This window comes from Helianthus annuus, chromosome 13, assembly GCF_002127325.2.
Source record: "Helianthus annuus cultivar XRQ/B chromosome 13, HanXRQr2.0-SUNRISE, whole genome shotgun sequence".
In the NCBI taxonomy this organism is placed as follows: Eukaryota; Viridiplantae; Streptophyta; class Magnoliopsida; order Asterales; family Asteraceae; genus Helianthus; species Helianthus annuus.
In genome coordinates this window covers 168,990,913-169,010,866 of record NC_035445.2, presented here as the reverse complement: position 1 = coordinate 169,010,866, position 19,954 = coordinate 168,990,913, and the positions used below count along the sequence as shown (strand labels likewise).

The window sequence follows — 19,954 nt, the reverse complement described above, 5'->3', positions numbered from 1 at the left end:
AGGGGGTACTGTGATTGTCTTGCATATGGCTGGATGTTTTGATCTAATCTCATGTGTTCGAATAAAGGAAATTGTCATATTTGTTGATTCAAAATATTCTTGCTGATATTGGGTATTGTTAGGAGAATGTACAATTATAGGAGCATAGGGTACAACTCACTTGGATAAAGCATGTATGAATATGTTGATTCAAAATGTTAAGGTATCACATGACTGATTTAGGAGTATGTGTTTTTTTTTCCTTTTCGATTTGATTTGCAAAGATCATATGTTGTTATCGATTTGTCAAACACACATTTAAGGAATTGGCCCCCACCACCTGATCGCACACTACACATGTCTGGCCCCACTTGTTCATTGATTGACGGCCGCACAAATTGATAATGTCCCACTGTTATTAATGTTGGTCGCCCAATTCAAAAGGGTGTGGCCCACCAATTGCCTTACATATTTTAATTTGATTGAGTTTTAAGAGTGCCCTCATAGCAAACTGTTATATATATATATATTAACATTATGATAATTTGGTGTGGCATGGTTTGTTGAATAATTAGGATCTACGTGTCTTAAAAATGTTGGTTCTTTGCAATTATTAAAACTATGGGTCTGACTTTAGTATCGGTTATGATGATAATTTGTGAAATTGATAAACAAGAGTTCATTTAGACCAATGATGTTGTGTGGCCAGTTCCATTTAAAGTAGGATAAGTATTTGGTGTTTTGGGTATGATGTACATGTGATAAATGATGCACATTATATAAATGCAAACCCGCATAAAGGTGGCGCACACTTAAAGTAGGGTCGCACACTACTTGGCGACCACGCACCCTTGTGGTATAATTTTCTGTCGCACATCATACTACACAATTTTGCATGACCTCACACTCTATATTATATCACACACTCTACGATGCAGCACCCTTATTGTTTGGGCCGTGCATATTTTGGGCCATACACTTAGGGTATCTGTAATTGGATTAAGTATGTTACTTAGTGCATTATCATGACTTGCTTTATGTGCTACGTGTGGATATTTACGTGACGTCAATTGAATACGAATCTAATTAAGATATGGCAACCATGCTAGGACGTGATTGGCCTACCTTGACTGTTAACCATTTTTAAGAGACCAACCGAGCAAACCAAAGGTGAGTTCATTGCTCTTTTCTCAAGCATGGATCCCAGTGAAGGGATAACGGGTAACGTTCCGATGAGGAATGCATGGGTAACGGGATGTTGGTTATTGTACTCAGTTTTTCTATCATTGTAAGACCACTACATCTACCGGGTCGTTGCTTGTAGGGCAACGGGGGTTATTAGTTGATAGCGCTATTAGGTTTGGCACCCTCACGACGTTCAAGGGGAACGGGCGTGAACTAATTACCTTAAAACATGACCAATGCTTTGATAGAGGCATTGGGGTTGGCAATCACATATCATCTGGCCATTCGGTACTCGAGTAATAACAACATCAAAACATCGAAACATTAAACATCACAACAACAAACAACATATCATTTTGTAAACTGTTTTACTCACTTGATCGGTAACACAACTTGGTAAACAAACACAAACCTTGAACTCACCAGCGTAGTCTGACACACTTGTTTACATGCTTGTAGGTAATTATTGAAGGAACTTGGGAGCTTGCTGTCTGATGCTGCTGGAGTGGTTGTGGTCATAATAAACAGTTATTTTGATTTGGTTTTGATACATTTACACACTTATACATTTATGCTTCCGCTCAGTACTTTGGTTTTGGTTTAACTTTTCAGACGATACATTTCTTTCAATTGGGGATTTTAATACATTATGACTTGTGTTTGATATGATTGGTGGCTCTTTGTTGAATCGTTACACCTCCATTAGGGACACGCCCTAGGTGGTAATTTGGGGGTGTGACAGTTTGGTATCAGAGCCACTGGTTATAGAGAACTCGGTTTTAAAAATGTTTTCATAAAACCAGACTATAACCGAATTGATCCAAACGATGACCATGACACTCAGCTTCAGACCGCAAGGTTCGTTCCTCGTTAGCTTATGCTTTATATGCCTAGTAAACGTAACTATATTTATAGCATGCACGATACGACATGGTAGGCATCATGACACATTGATAGTGTAACATAACACCTACATCTAGTAAATCCTAATCTTGTTGGTAGTACTTGTTTTGTGTTGATTTGGGTGGGAGAAACTTCAAACATAAGTTAAGAAGCATCGGGAGGAGCATGCAAACCGCCTTATTATCATGGGTGCAGACATAATAATAACGCGTGGTGCATGCAAATCCCAATGAGGCTTAACGAGTGTAAGAGGGGTTCTTCCCTGTTTGTGTATGAATACGGTAGTTAATCGTTCTTAACGTGATAGACCTGAACACATTCCTCGTTTTTTTTTTCGACTCCTAAATCCATTCCCTTCTCCTATTATAGAAATATGAGTGGACGAGGACACGGTCGTGGTAGCATCAACATGACTCAGGCTGAGTTAACAAATCTGATAAACACACGTGTGGCTGAGGCTCTGGCAGCCTACCAAGCCGGTATGAACTGTACCAAATACTTTTTATCCTATATCGTGAACCCAACTCTTACTCTTGTGTCGTATCTTCTTTCACTCAGCGCACCCAAACAACCAGCCTGCCTGTACGTTCAAGATGTTTATGGACTGTAAGCCACAGACCTTCAGCGGAACGGAAGGGGCTGTGGGACTATTGAGGTGGTTCGAGAAAGCTGAGTCAGTGTTCGCTATGTGCAACTGTCCCGTGGGGGACCGCGTGAAGTATGCGACGGGCACGCTTGAGGATGGTGCCTTAACCTGGTGGAATGCCCAGGTTCAGCTGCTGGGTATTGATGCAGCAAACGCTACTACTTGGGACGACTTCAAGGAATTAATGAGGGAGGAATACTGTCCTCGTGATGAGATACAGAAGTTAGAGAACGAGTACTACGATCTGAAACTGGTGGGATCTGAGGTTGAGGCATATGTGAAGCGGTCGTATGAGTTGGCTGACTTGTGTCCGAATCTGTCTCGACCTATGTCACGGAGGATCGAGTTATTCATCAAGGGGTTACCTCCGCGAGTGAAGGGTTTGGTTACTGCTGCAAACCTCAATAACCTAACCCAGATTGTCCGGTTGACTCACAAGATTATTGATCAGGAGGTGGAAAGCAACTCACTGCCACCGCGTATTTCCAAAGCTACTACTGCCGCCACCACCGCCACTACTCCTGTCACTGATAGTAAACGCAAGTGGGGTGATATGGACAAAGCGTCCAACTCGATTCAGCCCCAAAAGAAGACAGACACGGGCAGTACGCGCAGCTTTAGCCAATCATCCTCGGTGAATCAAAATCAGAGGTCTTATGCAGGAAAGAAGCCTCAGTGTAGCAAATGTGGGTTTCATCACTATGGGCAGTGTGATCGGGTTTGTCGCAGGTGCGACAAGATAGGCCATGAGGCCAAGGATTGTAGGGCTCCTCAGCCAAAGCAGCAGCAGCAGACACAGTCGAATCAGAGACAGCAAGGGCAACAGTCTCAACAGAACCAGGGAAATCAAAAGGGGTGTTTTCAGTGTGGTGATGAGGGTCATTTTAAGAGGGATTGCCCTCAGCTCAATCAGAATGCTGGCAACAACAACAATACTTGGAGCGGCAACAATGGGAACAATGGTGGGAACGGAGCACGTGGAAGGGTATTTACTATTGGCGCTGGGGAAGACTCGCAATGATGGCAATGTTGAGACCGGTACGCCTTCTTTGAATGATCTTTCTCTGTTTCTGTTTTATTTGACTCTTGTTTCGATTGGGGTTATGTGCCTTAGGGTTCAGTCGTCAGTTAGGACTGACTCCCACCTTTCTTGTAAATAAGCATGTAGTAGAATTAACTGATAGTAGATCGATAGAAGCTTCTCATGTTCTTTTTGGTTGTAAACTTGATCTCGTGGGTCAAGTGTTCGACATTGACCCACTTCCCTATACTCTTGTAAGTTTTGACGCGGTCGTTGACATGGATTTGGTTATCTATGTATCAAGCAGAAATTCTCTGCAAAAAGAAAATCGTGCGTTCCCTCTCCCCAGTGGGGAATCCTTATCAGTTTAAGATCATCGTGGTGGCGCCGTTGTTGGCATTGTCACAGTCATGAAAGCCAGGAGAGTCTACGGAAGGGCTACTCTGCTATACTAGCTCTTGTCACCGATTCGCCACTTTAAGAAAGGAAGATAGAGTATCTCCCAGTTATTCGTGAATTTTCTGACGTGTCTTCTGAAAAGTTACTTGGTTTACTTCCACATCGTTAGGTGGAATTCCAGAATTGACCTTATGCCAATCCTGATTTCCTTCTGGGATACAGCAATCCCTTGGATTCGCTGGATACTATCACAGATTCATCACGGGATTTTCGAAGATTGCGTAGCCTTAACCTCGTTAGCACTGTGAGGAGCGGTGAACTCTTGGGAACCAAACTAGGAGGACGTCTTCTCAGCTTTCTCAGCTTAGGGAAGTGGGGTAGGCGAAGCACGTGGGCCTCGATATCCTATTCACCTGAGTTTTGATACGATGCATTGAAACCTGAAGACCATATGTGGGTGACCGGGCCTGAAGGCCCACATGGCAACGCAAGTGAACGATGTTTGACTCGTGGGAAGGTCAAGTTGGAGTATCAACAACCAGAAACACCTATTCGTAGATTAGAATAGACTGCCATGGAGGTGCCAACTTCTGTTACCTTTGATTTTGAACTATACCTGATTTATGACAGGTAATACACAACACCCTTGACTCACATCTAGACATGAGCATTACTTATCACTGTAGGACAACCGGAGAAAGTAACGAACCATCCCGACACACGAAGACATGCTGCGAGCATGTGCGTGATTGACTTTAGTAAACATTTGGGAAGGACACTTACCTTTGGGTGAGCTCTACTGCAGCCGTTACCGTTTTAGTATGCATACAGCTCTGTTTGAGGCATTGTGTGGATGATACTGCCAACCTCCTTGTTGGGTTGAGGTGGATGACAACCTCATCACGGGACTAGGACTGGCACTCGGTATTGGAAATTGTGTGGCGACAACGCGTGATCGCCAGGAACCCTGATAACTTAGGAAACACTAGGAGTTCGCTGCAGGCGAACGTGTCATATTGGAAGTCTCACCCTGGGAGGGTGCGAAACGCTATTGGAAAGGTGGCAAGCCTAGTCTACGGTACGCTGGGACATTCGTATTCCTGGAACGGATCAGTGATATGACTCACAAACACGAATTACCTAATGAATTGGGTAACGGTCACAATGCCACTTATGCCTCAAATCTAAAGAAGTGGTTGCCCGACGGAAAAACTAGTGATACCCTTATTAGAACCTAAGGCTGACGACAAGTTGCAGTTGTCGTGGGATCTACTGAAATCATGGACCTGGACATCAGGATTCGTTAGTATAGTCGAATTTAAATCATGAGAGTTCGTTGGAACTCAAAACGTGGACCGGAGTTCACGTGGGAACGCGATGATCGGAGTAAGCTCTAGTATCCTCAGTTGTTCAAGTGGTTGTATCAACTCTTGATATCATTGGCGAATTTCGGGACGAAATTCCTCTTCAAGTTGGGGATGATGTAACACCCGACCTTCACAGGGTGAACACAAACCCTGTTAACTCCGTTAAAGTATATATTCACTTAGGCGTTGTGTTTAAGTTTAGATAAATCAGGTGTCCCAAAAATTTCACATACAATCGCTACATAGTGTTCGTGAGCAAATAGATATAACTTATATAATATTTCCCTACTATGTGAAATAATTTTAAACTATGTGAAAAGTTTCATGTTATGAGAATTACGTGAATTTACATGCTACATGATTTTATATGCAATATGACTTGCATGATTCGTTTTGTGAACTTTCGTGAAACTACATGTATTTCTGTATAACAATAAGGTCATTAACGAATCGTATATCTTAAATTTCGAGGACGAAATTTCTATAACATGGGGAGAATGTGACAACCCGAACTCTCGACCGTGATCGTCGAGAGGAGTAATCTATTTTATCATTATTATTATTATTTGTTTATCGGATAATAAAACACGCGACGGATGATTTATTTAATTACGCATCTAGTTAACATAATTGGGCCTAATTTGTTTTCGCTAGAAATCCACACACACGCACTTGGGCTAGGCCCAACCTACCTAAACCTAGTGTTTAAACATCCCTATACCTCTCACCCCTATTTTAAAAAAAATAAACACAAAAACCCTAACCTAAAATAATAGCCGCACACCACGCACTTCTCCATGCCTCTTCTTCATCTCCGACGGCCGGAAGTTCCGGTGCCCCTTTCACCAACCGTAGCACACCCTCATACATTTACAACCCTCCTTCATTCTATTTGATCAAGCCTCACAAGACCCCATCTCCCCTTATCTTGTTCCCACACGCACACCCCTGCACAGTAGAGATAGAGAGAGAGAGAGCAAAGATAGAACCGGCGACGACCGGAGACGCCGCTCATGTCCGTAGTGACGGCGTTTTCTCCTTCTCCGATGGTGATGAAGCTGTGAAGACGCTGATTCAGCAACAGATTTTGAGCGGGTTCGAGCTCGGTTCGGACTTGGGTTCGAATCACGGATGTTTCGGGTTTGTTCCGGGTCTCGGTTCAGAAAAGGAAGTAGCAGGTATGTGGTTTTTGATTGCATAGATGTAAAAGGGGGTACTGTGATTGTCTTGCATATGGCTGGATGTTTTGATCTAATCTCATGTGTTCGAATAAAGGAAATTGTCATATTTGTTGATTCAAAATATTCTTGCTGATATTGGGTATTGTTAGGAGAATGTACAATTATAGGAGCATAGGGTACAACTCACTTGGATAAAGCATGTATGAATATGTTGATTCAAAATGTTAAGGTATCACATGACTGATTTAGGAGTATGTGCTTTTTTTTTCCTTTTCGATTTGATTTGCAAAGATCATATGTTGTTATCGATTTGTCAAACACACATTTAAGGAATTGGCCCCCACCACCTGATCGCACACTACACATGTCTGGCCCCACTTGTTCATTGATTGACGGCCGCACAAATTGATAATGTCCCACTGTTATTAATGTTGGTCGCCCAATTCAAAAGAGTGTGGCCCACCAATTGCCTTACATATTTTAATTTGATTGAGTTTTAAGAGTGCCCTCATAGCAAACTGTTATATATATATATTAACATTATGATAATTTGGTGTGGCATGGTTTGTTGAATAATTAGGATCTACGTGTCTTAAAAATGTTGGTTCTTTGCAATTATTGAAACTATGGGTCTGACTTTAGTATCGGTTATGATGATAATTTGTGAAATTGATAAACAAGAGTTCATTTAGACCAATGATGTTGTGTGGCCAGTTCCATTTAAAGTAGGATAAGTATTTGGTGTTTTGGGTATGATGTACATGTGATAAATGATGCACATTATATAAATGCAAACCCGCATAAAGGTGGCGCACACTCAAAGTAGGGTCGCACACTACTTGGCGACCACGCACCCTTGTGGTATAATTTTCTGTCGCACATCGTACTACACAATTTTGCATGACCTCACACTCTATATTATATCACACACTCTACGATGCAGCACACTTATTGTTTGGGCCGTGCATATTTTGGGCCATACACTTAGGGTATCTGTAATTGGATTAAGTATGTTACTTAGTGCATTATCATGACTTGCTTTATGTGCTACGTGTGGATATTTACGTGACGTCAATTGAATACGAATCTAATTAAGATATGGCAACCATGCTAGGACGTGATTGACCTACCTTGACTGTTAACCATTTTTAAGAGACCAACCGAGCAAACCAAAGGTGAGTTCATTGCTCTTTTCTCAAGCATGGATCCCAGTGAAGGGATAACGGGTAACGTTCCGATGAGGAATGCATGGGTAACGGGATGTTGGTTATTGTAATCAGTTTTTCTATCATTGTAAGACCACTACATCTACCGGGTCGTTGCTTGTAGGGCAACGGGGGTTATTAGTTGATAGCGCTATTAGGTTTGGCACCCTCACGACGTTCAAGGGGAACGGGCGTGAACTAATTACCTTAAAACATGACCAATGCTTTGATAGAGGCATTGGGGTTGGCAATCACATATCATCTGGCCATTCGGTACTCGAGTAATAACAACATCAAAACATCGAAACATTAAACATCACAACAACAAACAACATATCATTTTGTAAACTGTTTTACTCACTTGATCGGTAACACAACTTGGTAAACAAACACAAACCTTGAACTCACCAGCGTAGTCTGACACACTTGTTTACATGCTTGTAGGTAATTATTGAAGGAACTTGGGAGCTTGCTGTCTGATGCTGCTGGAGTGGTTGTGGTCATAATAAACAGTTATTTTGATTTGGTTTTGATACATTTACACACTTATACATTTATGCTTCCGCTCAGTACTTTGGTTTTGGTTTAACTTTTCAGACGATACATTTCTTTCAATTGGGGATTTTAATACATTATGACTTGTGTTTGATATGATTGGTGGCTCTTTGTTGAATCGTTACACCTCCATTAGGGACACGCCCTAGGTGGTAATTTGGGGGTGTGACAGTTTGGTATCAGAGCCACTGGTTATAGAGAACTCGGTTTTAAAAATGTTTTCATAAAACTAGACTATAACCGAATTGATCCAAACGATGACCATGACACTCAGCTTCAGACCGCAAGGTTCGTTCCTCGTTAGCTTATGCTTTATATGCCTAGTAAACGTAACTATATTTATAGCATGCACGATACGACATGGTAGGCATCATGACACATTGATAGTGTAACATAACACCTACATCTAGTAAATCCTAATCTTGTTGGTAGTACTTGTTTTGTGTTGATTTGGGTGGGAGAAACTTCAAACATAAGTTAAGAAGCATCGGGAGGAGCATGCAAACCGCCTTATTATCATGGGTGCACACATAATAATAACGCGTGGTGCATGCAAATCCCAATGAGGCTTAACGAGTGTAAGAGGGGTTCTTCCCTGTTTGTGTATGAATATGGTAGTTAATCGTTCTTAACGTGATAGACCTGAACACATTCCTCGTTTTTTTTTTCGACTCCTAAATCCATTCCCTTCTCCTATTATAGAAATATGAGTGGACGAGGACACGGTCGTGGTAGCATCAACATGACTCAGGCTGAGTTAACAAATCTGATAAACACACGTGTGGCTGAGGCTCTGGCAGCCTACCAAGCCGGTATGAACTGTACCAAATACTTTTTATCCTATATCGTGAACCCAACTCTTACTCTTGTGTCGTATCTTCTTTCACTCAGCGCACCCAAACCACCAGCCTGCCTGTACGTTCAAGATGTTTATGGACTGTAAGCCACAGACCTTCAGCGGAACGGAAGGGGCTGTGGGACTATTGAGGTGGTTCGAGAAAGCTGAGTCAGTGTTCGCTATGTGCAACTGTCCCGTGGGGGACCGCGTGAAGTATGCGACGGGCACGCTTGAGGATGGTGCCTTAACCTGGTGGAATGCCCAGGTTCAGCTGCTGGGTATTGATGCAGCAAACGCTACTACTTGGGACGACTTCAAGGAATTAATGAGGGAGGAATACTGTCCTCGTGATGAGATACAGAAGTTAGAGAACGAGTACTACGATCTGAAACTGGTGGGATCTGAGGTTGAGGCATATGTGAAGCGGTCGTATGAGTTGGCTGACTTGTGTCCGAATCTGTCTCGACCTATGTCACGGAGGATCGAGTTATTCATCAAGGGATACCTCCGCGAGTGAAGGGTTTGGTTACTGCTGCAAACCTCAATAACCTGACCCAGATTGTCCGGTTGACTCACAAGATTATTGATCAGGAGGTGGAAAGCAACTCACTGCCACCGCGTATTTCCAAAGCTACTACTGCCGCCACCACCGCCACTACTCCTGTCACTGATAGTAAACGCAAGTGGGGTGATATGGACAAAGCGTCCAACTCGATTCAGCCCCAAAAGAAGACAGACACGGGCAGTACTCGCAGCTTTAGCCAATCATCCTCGGTGAATCAAAATCAGAGGTCTTATGCAGGAAAGAAGCCTCAGTGTAGCAAATGTGGGTTTCATCACTATGGGCAGTGTGATCGGGTTTGTCGCAGGTGCGACAAGATAGGCCATGAGGCCAAGGATTGTAGGGCTCCTCAGCCAAAGCAGCAGCAGCAGACACAGTCGAATCAGAGACAGCAAGGGCAACAGTCTCAACAGAACCAGGGAAATCAAAAGGGGTGTTTTCAGTGTGGTGATGAGGGTCATTTTAAGAGGGATTGCCCTCAGCTCAATCAGAATGCTGGCAACAACAACAATACTTGGAGCGGCAACAATGGGAACAATGGTGGGAACGGAGCACGTGGAAGGGTATTTACTATTGGCGCTGGGGAAGACTCGCAATGATGGCAATGTTGAGACCGGTACGCCTTCTTTGAATGATCTTTTTCTGTTTCTGTTTTATTTGACTCTTGTTTCGATTGGGGTTATGTGCCTTAGGGTTCAGTCGTCAGTTAGGACTGACTCCCACCTTTCTTGTAAATAAGCATGTAGTAGAATTAACTGATAGTAGATCGATAGAAGCTTCTCATGTTCTTTTTGGTTGTAAACTTGATCTCGTGGGTCAAGTGTTCGACATTGACCCACTTCCCTATACTCTTGTAAGTTTTGACGCGGTCGTTGACATGGATTTGGTTATCTATGTATCAAGCAGAAATTCTCTGCAAAAAGAAAATCGTGCGTTCCCTCTCCCCAGTGGGGAATCCTTATCAGTTTAAGATCATCGTGGTGGCGCCGTTGTTGGCATTGTCACAGTCATGAAAGCCAGGAGAGTCTACGGAAGGGCTACTCTGCTATACTAGCTCTTATCACCGATTCGCCACTTTAAGAAAGGAAGATAGAGTATCTTCCAGTTATTCGTGAATTTTCTGACGTGTCTTCTGAAAAGTTACTTGGTTTACTTCCACATCGTTAGGTGGAATTCCAGAATTGACCTTATGCCAATCCTGATTTCCTTCTGGGATACAGCAATCCCTTGGATTCGCTGGATACTATCACAGATTCATCACGGGATTTTCGAAGATTGCGTAGCCTTAACCTCGTTAGCACTGTGAGGAGCGGTGAACTCTTGGGAACCAAACTAGGAGGACGTCTTCTCAGCTTTCTCAGCTTAGGGAAGTGGGGTAGGCGAAGCACGTGGGCCTCGATATCCTATTCACCTGAGTTTTGATACGATGCATTGAAACCTGAAGACCATATGTGGGTGACCGGGCCTGAAGGCCCACATGGCAACGCAAGTGAACGATGTTTGACTCGTGGGAAGGTCAAGGTGGAGTATCAACAACCAGAAACACCTATTCGTAGATTAGAACAGACTGCCATGGAGGTGCCAACTTCTGTTACCTTTGATTTTGAACTATACCTGATTTATGACAGGTAATACACAACACCCTTGACTCACATCTAGACATGAGCATTACTTATCACTGTAGGACAACCGGAGAAAGTAACGAACCATCCCGACACACGAAGACATGCTGCGAGCATGTGCGTGATTGACTTTAGTAAACATTTGGGAAGGACACTTACCTTTGGGTGAGCTCTACTGCAGCCGTTACCGTTTTAGTATGCATACAGCTCTGTTTGAGGCATTGTGTGGATGATACTGCCAACCTCCTTGTTGGGTTGAGGTGGATGACAACCTCATCACGGGACTAGGACTGGCACTCGGTATTGGAAATTGTGTGGCGACAACGCGTGATCGCCAGGAACCCTGATAACTTAGGAAACACTGGGAGTTCGCTGCAGGCGAACGTGTCATATTGGAAGTCTCACCCTGGGAGGGTGCGAAACGCTATTGGAAAGGTGGCAAGCCTAGTCTACGGTACGCTGGGACATTCGTATTCCTGGAACGGATCAGTGATATGACTCACAAACACGAATTACCTAATGAATTGGGTAACGGTCACAATGCCACTTATGCCTCAAATCTAAAGAAGTGGTTGCCCGACGGAAAAACTAGTGATACCCTTATTAGAACCTAAGGCTGACGACAAGTTGCAGTTGTCGTGGGATCTACTGAAATCATGGACCTGGACATCAGGATTCGTTAGTATAGTTGAATTTAAATCATGAGAGTTCGTTGGAACTCAAAACGTGGACCGGAGTTCACGTGGGAACGCGATGATCGGAGTAAGCTCTAGTATCCTCAGTTGTTCAAGTGGTTGTATCAACTCTTGATATCATTGGCGAATTTCGGGACGAAATTCCTCTTCAAGTTGGGGATGATGTAACACCCGACCTTCACAGGGTGAACACAAACCCTGTTAACTCCGTTAAAGTATATATTCACTTAGGCGTTGTGTTTAAGTTTAGATAAATCAGGTGTCCCAAAAATTTCACATACAATCGCTACATAGTGTTCGTGAGCAAATAGATATAACTTATATAATATTTCCCTACTATGTGAAATAATTTTAAACTATGTGAAAAGTTTCATGTTATGAGAATTACGTGAATTTACATGCTACATGATTTTATATGCAATATGACTTGCATGATTCGTTTTGTGAACTTTCGTGAAACTACATGTATTTCTGTATAACAATAAGGTCATTAACGAATCGTATATCTTAAATTTCGAGGACGAAATTTCTATAACATGGGGAGAATGTGACAACCCGAACTCTCGACCGTGATCGTCGAGAGGAGTAATCTATTTTATCATTATTATTATTATTTGTTTATCGGATAATAAAACACGCGACGGACGATTTATTTAATTACGCATCTAGTTAACATAATTGGGCCTAATTTGTTTTCGCTAGAAATCCACACACACGCACTTGGGCTAGGCCCAACCTACCTAAACCTAGTGTTTAAACATCCCTATACCTCTCACCCCTATTTTAAAAAAAATAAACACAAAAACCCTAACCTAAAATAATAGCCGCACACCACGCACTTCTCCATGCCTCTTCTTCATCTCCGACGGCCGGAAGTTCCGGTGCCCCTTTCACCAACGTAGCACACCCTCATACATTTACAACCCTCCTTCATTCTATTTGATCAAGCCTCACAAGACCCCATCTCCCCTTATCTTGTTCCCACACGCACACCCCTGCACAGTAGAGATAGAGAGAGAGAGAGCAAAGATAGAACCGGCGACGACCGGAGACGCCGCTCATGTCCGCAGTGACGGCGTTTTCTCCTTCTCCGATGGTGATGAAGCTGTGAAGACGCTGATTCAGCAACAGATTTTGAGCGGGTTCGAGCTCGGTTCGGACTTGGGTTCGAATCACGGATGTTTCGGGTTTGTTCCGGGTCTCGGTTCAGAAAAGGAAGTAGCAGGTATGTGGTTTTTGATTGCATAGATGTAAAAGGGGGTACTGTGATTGTCTTGCATATGGCTGGATGTTTTGATCTAATCTCATGTGTTCGAATAAAGGAAATTGTCATATTTGTTGATTCAAAATATTCTTGCTGATATTGGGTATTGTTAGGAGAATGTACAATTATAGGAGCATAGGGTACAACTCACTTGGATAAAGCATGTATGAATATGTTGATTCAAAATGTTAAGGTATCACATGACTGATTTAGGAGTATGTGTTTTTTTTTTCCTTTTCGATTTGATTTGCAAAGATCATATGTTGTTATCGATTTGTCAAACACACATTTAAGGAATTGGCCCCCACCACCTGATCGCACACTACACATGTCTGGCCCCACTTGTTCATTGATTGACGGCCGCACAAATTGATAATGTCCCACTGTTATTAATGTTGGTCGCCCAATTCAAAAGGGTGTGGCCCACCAATTGCCTTACATATTTTAATTTGATTGAGTTTTAAGAGTGCCCTCATAGCAAACTGTTATATATATATATTAACATTATGATAATTTGGTGTGGCATGGTTTGTTGAATAATTAGGATCTACGTGTCTTAAAAATGTTGGTTCTTTGCAATTATTGAAACTATGGGTCTGACTTTAGTATCGGTTATGATGATAATTTGTGAAATTGATAAACAAGAGTTCATTTAGACCAATGATGTTGTGTGGCCAGTTCCATTTAAAGTAGGATAAGTATTTGGTGTTTTGGGTATGATGTACATGTGATAAATGATGCACATTATATAAATGCAAACCCGCATAAAGGTGGCGCACACTCAAAGTAGGGTCGCACACTACTTGGCGACCACGCACCCTTGTGGTATAATTTTCTGTCGCACATCGTACTACACAATTTTGCATGACCTCACACTCTATATTATATCACACACTCTACGATGCAGCACACTTATTGTTTGGGCCGTGCATATTTTGGGCCATACACTTAGGGTATCTGTAATTGGATTAAGTATGTTACTTAGTGCATTATCATGACTTGCTTTATGTGCTACGTGTGGATATTTACGTGACGTCAATTGAATACGAATCTAATTAAGATATGGCAACCATGCTAGGACGTGATTGACCTACCTTGACTGTTAACCATTTTTAAGAGACCAACCGAGCAAACCAAAGGTGAGTTCATTGCTCTTTTCTCAAGCATGGATCCCAGTGAAGGGATAACGGGTAACGTTCCGATGAGGAATGCATGGGTAACGGGATGTTGGTTATTGTACTCAGTTTTTCTATCATTGTAAGACCACTACATCTACCGGGTCGTTGCTTGTAGGGCAACGGGGGTTATTAGTTGATAGCGCTATTAGGTTTGGCACCCTCACGACGTTCAAGGGGAACGGGCGTGAACTAATTACCTTAAAACATGACCAATGCTTTGATAGAGGCATTGGGGTTGGCAATCACATATCATCTGGCCATTTGGTACTCGAGTAATAACAACATCAAAACATCGAAACATTAAACATCACAACAACAAACAACATATCATTTTGTAAACTGTTTTACTCACTTGATCGGTAACACAACTTGGTAAACAAACACAAACCTTGAACTCACCAGCGTAGTCTGACACACTTGTTTACATGCTTGTAGGTAATTATTGAAGAAACTTGGGAGCTTGCTGTCTGATGCTGCTGGAGTGGTTGTGGTCATAATAAACAGTTATTTTGATTTGGTTTTGATACATTTACACACTTATACATTTATGCTTCCGCTCAGTACTTTGGTTTTGGTTTAACTTTTCAGACGATACATTTCTTTCAATTGGGGATTTTAATACATTATGACTTGTGTTTGATATGATTGGTGGCTCTTTGTTGAATCGTTACACCTCCATTAGGGACACGCCCTAGGTGGTAATTTGGGGGTGTGACAGTTTCCATACCCTCGGCTTCCATAGTTTTGGTAATTGTAATTTTGATTCCTGGGAGGCTCAAAATTCCTACCAAATCTAGGAGCATCTTCTTGTCTTGAGAATGATCGTGGACGATTATCCGAATGCGGTCTTTGATTTGGAAATCGGGGGAGGGGGGGTGACGCATTTCGATCATTCACGAATCTGTTCTGTGCATGAGGTCTAGCATAGTTGTTGTTCGAACCTCCAGAACGATTGTCATTCTCAACGCCTTGAAAGGTGACATGATTTTGTCGTCTGTGAGGGGTTTTCTCACGAGTATCATGTCTTTGAGGGACGTTTTCTGATCTGTCCCCACGGTTAATAACAGTGGGTTTCTCCTCTTGATCCTGATTTTGTTGTGATTTAACATTTGTTTTAACAACTGGTTTTACTTCTTGTTTAATCACTTTGTTTTTCTCAACCTTTTGATTTTTACCATTTTTCTTTTCAACATTAACTGATTCATTTTGTGGTTTGTCAACAAAAGGTTTCTTTTGATCAGGATCAACAAGTGATTTACCCCTGTCATCTGGACAGTCTGCTGCTAAGTGTCCTTTCCCACGACACTTGTAGCATTTGCGAATTTTCGCAGCATTCTTCGGACGTTCCTCATGATCGGTCGAAGATGAAGAGGCATTGGCGGGATTTTTCAAAATTTGGTTCACAAACTGTGAGTTGGAACCCGTCTCAATTTTTACTTCTTCTTTGATAAAATCTTCCCCTTTAACAAACTCTGTTTTAGGGACATTTTTCAAACCCTTTTTGTTTTTCCCACGTGACTTAGGTTTTGATTTTTCATTTTGAACTTGATTGAAAATTTCCAAAATCTTGTTGCTTATCAAATTTTCAATGTTTTCAAGGTTCACTTCATTTTTCTTAGACATGCCACTCTTCTTCGACTGATCTGAGTCTGTAACTTCATCTGGCTCAGATTCTGACTCACTTTGTGGTTCAACTGTCAGAGGAGTCGTAGGCACAAAGTTTGCCAATTCAGGATCAATGCTTGGCATCGATGTATAGTTATGGTTTACCGGAGGAGGCACCTTGGTATAACCAATGCCAAACATTTCTTCCTCAGATTCTTTGAGACGTTGGCTGCTAATACAGAAGTTCATCACTTCAGATGAATCCTTGAACTTTTCAATCTTTCGTTGCAATTCCAAAATCAAATTATCTTTTTCCAAAATGATTTTGTTCTTTTCCAAAACAGAATTTTGACTTGTTTCCAGTTCAGATTTTAATTCCTGATTTTTAAGATTTCCCTTAGCCACAAGTCTCTCAAATTCAGAGATATCATTCTTTAGCGCTTTTATCTTAATTCGGTGTTCTTTATCCGAATTAGACAAAACCGCAATGAGTTCTCTGGATTTTTCTAAATCTGCAATTAAGTTTGTGTTATGAAGTGCATATCTATCAATCTTAGTCACAAACTCAACACATCTAGCACATCGCTTATCTACAGAAGATGATTTTACCTCAATGCCAGCCATGAATGCACAAGCCTCGTTTTCTACGGGATTTTCTTCCAACCTTTTAGCTTCTGCATCCGCAAATTGCTGCATTTCAGCTGTGGAGATGTTGAATTCAAAGCGTTCTCCCTTTTCGCCATCTTCTGTCTTGCTAGACTTCTCAACAGTCTCTTCGATCGAAGGACTTTCATTTTCAGTAACATTCCCCGAATCCAACTCTTCCCCAAGAACTTCAGCGACTACTGCAAGCTCTTCAATGCTTGTCTCTTCAACAACCTCTTCATACACTTCCTCGTTCACAATTTCAGCTATAAAAGCTTGTGACACAATAGCTCCTGAGATGTCTTCCAAAGCACAACCCCAGTCATAAGGCTCAGTCACACTCTGCAAAGGTTGAGCCACCATAGCATTGTTTGTCGAAGATGTGGTATTTTCAGACCCACTTGAACGAGCACTTGAGTTGGTCGTAGCATTTGATGCATTGTATTGAGGTCTTGAGTTGTTTCCTCGGGAGTTGTTGTCTCTGTCAGATCTTTCCATCTTCGGCTTTCGACAATCATGTGCGAAATGCCCGTAGATCCTGCAGTTGTAACACTTTACCTTTGACATGTCGACCCCCATTCGAGTCTTTGTCTGACCCCCTATGAACTTCCTACCCATCTTCAGCAGAAACTTCTTCGCTCTACGAACTAGTAATGCCATATTGAGCTATAGATCAAGTTCTTCCATCTCGTCTTGATCTATCTGATCGAAGTCTTCATCGAGACTTGACGGTTCAACGAGCTTTCCAAGACAGAAGTTCTCGTATGCAGTCATGAAGGACGCCAACAGACCCATATTTTCTTCAATCAACTTCAAGCCGCTTGCATCTATCTTAGGAATGTTCACACTTGTACATATCTTTATTGAATCATCCAAACACTAGAAATGAATGAAGAATCATGAATAACACATAAAAACTCACTAAAATCTCACTAAACCCTATCAAAGTATGAACTAATCTCACCAAAACCTTCAAACTAAGAACACCTACAGTAGTATGAGCACACTGCTCTGATACCACTTGTACCTTGAGATTTCTGAGCGCCACTAGAAGAGTACATCCCTTGATTTGAATTGGTTGTCCCACTTGAACTGACTGTGTTGCTTATGAAAGCGTGTTCACTTGCAGGACCTTCATTTTCTGAATACAAAGCAACACCAACACCACCATTACTACCCTTATCCGTTGGTTTCGAAGCCTTGTATAACTGAGGATCTTGGATCTTCTCGAAATCAGATGCTTGATCTTCCATATTCCAAGCATAACCCCTCAGTTTCTGAATAGCTTCTTCCAATGAAAGCTCTTCGTAGAGAACACCCTCTCTGATCAAAGCGGTGTACATGTTCCATTCTCTGGAAAGACAATTCAGAAACTTCTCAACCTTCTCGAATTCCGTGTAGATATTCTCTTGACTTCTATCAAGTTCGCTCAGCAGATGATAAAATCGATTCACAGTGTCATCAAAGGACTCATTCTTTAACGCTTTAAACACAACAAATTGAGTCGAACATATCTTTCAAATTGATGTCTTTTGCTCGAACATATCTTTCAAAACGCTCCTTCCACTCAGGAAAATCAAGTTCGTTGACCAACAAAGGAGGTTTGTCGTTACTTCCTACCTCAGCATTGTGCTTGAGGTTTTGCACCATCGTTGTCAGATTATTGTTTGCCATTTTAGAAAACAACCGAGAACTTCCAAGCAGTGAAGTGAGCTTCAATCAGAGTGTGAACCCCGGATCACAGAAACCTGAAATAAACACAAACAGAGAAACTCGGACTACACTGTTAGGAATTTGAAACTCAGACCAACTATTTGATTGATAAAAATTCGGACTCAAATATCTAACACTTAAATAACTCTGACTCAACGAGAACTCGGACTCAAAGGTACTTAAAGAAGAACTAGGACTTAAACTCAGACCAAGAGAAGACACTTAAAAACTCGGACCTAAGATATAAAAACAAACGAAACTCGGACTAGATATGATAACTATAAACTCAGACTAAATGAGTAATATACTCGGACCTACTAAAACACAACTTAAACTCGGACCACACCACAATAATTAAACTTGGACTCGATAAAAATAATAAAAGGAATAAAACTCGGACGAGAAAACTATCACCTAAAAACTTGGAGACAAAAATAAGAATTAAACTCGGACTAAAACCTTAAAAACAAAAACTCGGACTCAAAATTTACTTACTAAACTCGGACGTAATATGTTTAAATAAATTCGGGCCTCTACTACACTAAAACTAACTCGGACTAATAAGTTAAACAAGAAACTCGGCTCACTAAACTCGGATAACACTTAAAAAAACAAACTCGGACCAATTTTCTAAAATAAAACTCGGACAGAAAATAAACTCAGACTCAAAGTAATAAACTCAGACTCAAAAGTAATAAACTCAGACTTTATTTAAAACTTGGACTCAAAATAACTCAAAGTAATAAACTCAGACTCAAAGTAATAAACAAAGACTCAAAAGTAATAAACTCAGACTCTATTTAAAACTTGGACTCAAACTAACTCAAAGTAATAAACTCAGACTCAAAGTAATAAACAAAGAACCTCGGACTACTAACTATATATATAATATAACACTAAAAGTCAGACTAAACAAATAAACTCAAAACTCGGACTAATATATATCAAATATCTCGGACTCACTAATATATATCAAATAAAACTCAGACTAGTATAAGACTTCAAACTCGGACCTAAGACTCAACAATAAGAAATTCGGACACCTAGTAAAAACAAAATAAACTCAGACACCTAGAAAATAAATAAACTCAGACAAGATAAAACTCAGACACAATTTACCTAAATTAGAAAAATTCGGACCAACTAACAAGAAACTCAGACCTTAATAATCTCTAAAAGGAAAACTCAGACTAGGAAAGCTCAGACTGAAAGAATTGAAACTCAGACAAGTCTCAAAACTCAGAAAGAACCAATCTTCGGAGTATCTCCCCAATGTGACTACACACTGGTTCAATAATACCCTGGAGACACAAACACAAAGTGTAAACCTCAGACCAAGCTTCCAAAGATCAAAACTCAGAATCTTTATCTCCTTCAAAGCTCTGTATGAA

General features: G+C 41.4%; 2 long non-coding RNA genes across 2 annotated transcripts; both read left to right on the top strand.

Annotated features, from left to right (window-relative positions):
* Positions 1-6,561: 6,561 nt before the first annotated feature.
* LOC110901659 lies at positions 6,562-8,392 on the top strand. The gene is made up of 3 exons (XR_002570984.2): positions 6,562-6,678; positions 7,796-7,856; positions 8,331-8,392. It is a non-coding gene; the product is annotated as an uncharacterized LOC110901659 (long non-coding RNA).
* Positions 8,393-13,241: 4,849 nt separating this feature from the next.
* On the top strand, positions 13,242-15,048 carry LOC110908966. Its single transcript, XR_002575050.2, has 3 exons — positions 13,242-13,383; positions 14,501-14,561; positions 15,036-15,048. It is a non-coding gene; the product is annotated as an uncharacterized LOC110908966 (long non-coding RNA).
* The last annotated feature ends 4,906 nt before the right edge of the window (positions 15,049-19,954 follow it).